The 3,649-nt window shown below is 40.0% G+C and overlaps 1 pseudogene; it reads left to right on the top strand.

The window, feature by feature from the left end:
- On the top strand, positions 1-527 carry LOC116751956 (annotated as a pseudogene).
- Positions 528-3,649: the final 3,122 nt, after the last annotated feature.

Genomic DNA, 3,649 nt, shown 5'->3' with positions numbered 1-3,649 from the left:
ATGCATGCCCTAGAGGAAGAGAGCTTCGCGCTGTCCATCTTTTCCACCTCTGATGCAGAATTTGATGCTGTGGTTGGATATTTAGAGGCCATTATCATGGATGATGAGTTCCAGTTATTACAGAGGAATTTCATGGACAGGTACTACCAGGAGTTTGAAGACACAAGAGAATAAGCTGACCTACACACCTATTTTTATAGAATCTATTTCTGTGGTAGAAAAGTATATAGAAGAACAGCTGTTGGAGCAAATTCCTGGATTTAACATGGCGGCTTTCATTACAACTTTACAGCACCATAGATGAAGTGGCGGGTGATATTTTCGACATCCTGCTCACGTTTACGGATCTTCTGGCTTTTAAAGAAATGTTTCTGGACTATTGAGCAGAAAAAGAAGGCTGGGGACTGGACTTAAGCAGCGGTTTAGTGGTGACTTCATTGTGCAAATCATCTTCTATGCCAGCTTCCCAGAACAATCTGTGGCCCTAGGTCCCACCTCCAGGTAATGGGATCTTTCTAGACATCACCAGCCCAATAGACTGGGAGAGGCTTTGGCTAATGATGTCAGAAGAATACATCTTGGAAAGACTGACTCTGTTCTGCAACTCTTCGTTAATGTTAACTATTGATGGGTCAGGAGAAAATTAGCTGACTTTCCTGGGACACATTCTTGTCTTCAGTAACCCTAGTACTCCTCCCCGAGTAGACACGTCTCTCAGGAGCTTCTGAGTATGGCTCCTGCATTAAGCTCAAGTCCAGCATTCCACCTGGGGGACACTTCCCCAGCATACATGTTGGTGTGTCCATGTTGGAAGAACCCACCATCATCAACTGTCTTGGCCCAGCAGGCCTTGCATGTCCCATGAGACTTTTTGTGCACTCACAGCTTTTTATATGGGTCAGAGTTTCAGTCCTGCAGTCTCAATGGGGTTTTTGACTGGGAGTATTTATCTAGGGTTTAACTCAAGCTAGCTGACCATCTCAAGATTTTTGAAAATCCTACTATCACAGTTCATCTTGGCTGTAGGAATCAACTTAGAGAGATTTCCTTTACCTAAAAGGTACATGTGAAAATCAATTCTTAGTCTTACATGTACAGTCCTTGTGTCACTTTCTGCTGCTCCTGATGTAGTTCCATTGTTTCTATAACTCTCGTTTACGTGGTTTTTTAAAAAATAAATTTATTTATTTATTTATTTTTGGCTGTGTTGGGTCTTCATTGCTGTGCACGGGCTTTCTCTAGTTGCAGCAAGCGGGGGCTACTCTTCGTCGCGGTGCACGTGCTTCTCACTGCGGTGGCTTCTCTTGTTGCAGAGCACAGGCTCTAGGCGCGCAGGCTTCAGTAGTTGCAGCACACAGGCTCAGTAGTTGTGGTGCACGGGCACAGTAGTTGTGGCTCGCAGGTTCTAGAGCACAGGCTTAGTAGGTGTGGCGCACAGGCTTAGTTGCTCCGCGGCATTTGGGATCTTTCCAGACCAGGGCTTGAACCCGTGTCTCCTGCATTGGCAGGTGGATTCTTAACCACTGCGCCACCAGGGAAGCTCGTTTACATGTTTTTGGAAAAATATTTTTATAGATGAATACTCAGGCTAACCTAGTGGATATAATCTTAGAACTTCCATGATTACCTACTTCAAGATCAAAGTATTATATGCTGTGTGCTTTTTGGCTATTAGTGTTACGAAAGCAAAAATGCTTTCTATGTTGGTGTTCCTATTTTACTGGGCACCAATGAATGTATGCTGGAAATGGTCTAAAAGGTTTCCTCTTCTTAGAGCATGTTAGTATTTGTGCAGGTTTGCTTAAAACCCTTTCTTTGTAAATCAGCTCCTTAGGTTTTCTGTTGGGGTTGGGGCTCTGCACTTCCTTCTTGCTGTCAAAATAATCCTACCAAGACAGTGTTCCACTGGTCTAGCTCAGTAGGAGATAGCAAACAGCTTTACTGGCCATCTGTCTGCTTGGATTTAGTACACTGGTTTAGTACAGTGTTTGATAGAACATTACTGACTAGAAAACATGGATGTCACATCTCTAGAAAGAAAAACTATAGTGGTTCAGTTCCTAATGTGTACCTTAGTTTTTTTGTTTTGTTTTTTATTTTTTATTTCAAGTAAAAATAAGAATCTCTACTGACTTTTCACTTGGCTGTTCTGGTTTTAAAGGATGAACTATAGGCTGTGTGGTTTTCTGTACCAACGTGGTGCTTATTAAATACTTTTGTACAATGAATAAAATATGAGGTGTTTTGCAAAAATCAAAGGAAAAAAATAGGAACTTATGATCAAGTTATAATTAATTCTATGAATGCAAGTTTTGTTTAATATTCAAAAACATTAATTTATCACGTTAACAGATTAAAGGAGAAAAACCTTACGGTTATCTCAATAGATGCAGAAAAAGCATTTGATAAAATTCAACATCCACTGAATCAAATGGATGAATAATTCAAAAAAAATTTTGCCAAACTGGAACTGGAAAGAAAATTCCTTAATTTTCTAAAAGCTTCTTTTGAAAAATAACTAATGCAAGCATCATACTTAGTGGTGAAACATTGAAAGTTTTCCCTTTGAGAACTGGAACACAACAAAGATATCCATTACTACCACTTTTTTTCAACATTATACTGGAGCTTATGGCCAGCACAGTGAAGAAAGAAAAGGAATAAAGACTGGAAAAGGAAGAAACAAAACTCCCATTATTTATAGGTGATAGGATAGTTTACAGAGGAAATAAAAAATAATCTACCAATAATTAGAATTATTGAGAGTTCAGCAAGTGTCTTGGCCTTAAAAAAAATCAATGTACTTAATAGCAGCAACAAAGAGAAAATTTTAAAAGGATAGCATTTGTAATATCAATTAAAAATGCCAAATCACTAGGAATAAACCTAATAAAAGTTGAGTAAATCTCCAATGCAGAAAAAATGAAAGCATTATGGACAGAAATTAAAGATCTCAATAAGTGGAGATATGGTGTTCATGGATTGGAAGACTCAATATTACAAATATTGTCCGTTCTTCCCCAAGTGATCTACAGATTCAATTTTATGTCTAATAAAAACTCAAAAACTCATCAGTATTTTTTTGTGGAACGTGACGAGATGATTCTTAAATTTATATGGACATGCAAAAGGCCAAGAATAGCTAAGTCATTCTAGAGGAAGAACAAGGCTAGATGAATTGCTGTACCAGATTACTATATATTTATAGTAATTAAGAGAGTATGGCATTGATTGGGGGATAGACAATTCAATGGATTAGAGAGGAAGTTATGCAAACAGACCTGCATATCCAGATGCTTGATTTGTGACAGAGATGGCACACGTAGCAGTGACAAAAAGACAGACTCTCAATAGAGTTGGCTGGAACAATTTGATATCCATATCAAGAAAGAATGAAATTGGAGGGACTTCCCTGGTGGCACAGGGGTTAAGAGTCCACCTGCCAGTGCAGGAGACGCGGGTCCAAGCCCTCATCTGGGAACATCCCACATGCCGAGGAGCAAGTAAGCCCATGCGCCAGAACTACTGAGCCTGTGCTCTAGAGCCCTCGAGCAACAGCTACTGAGCCCACGTGTCACAACTACTGAAGCCTGCACGCGCAGACCCCGTGCTCCACAGCAAGAGAAGCCACTGCAATGAGAAGCCTGTG

Source organism: Phocoena sinus, chromosome 3, assembly GCF_008692025.1.
Source record: "Phocoena sinus isolate mPhoSin1 chromosome 3, mPhoSin1.pri, whole genome shotgun sequence".
NCBI lineage: Eukaryota > Metazoa > Chordata > Mammalia > Artiodactyla > Phocoenidae > Phocoena > Phocoena sinus.
This window is presented reverse-complemented; position numbering and strand designations above follow the sequence as displayed.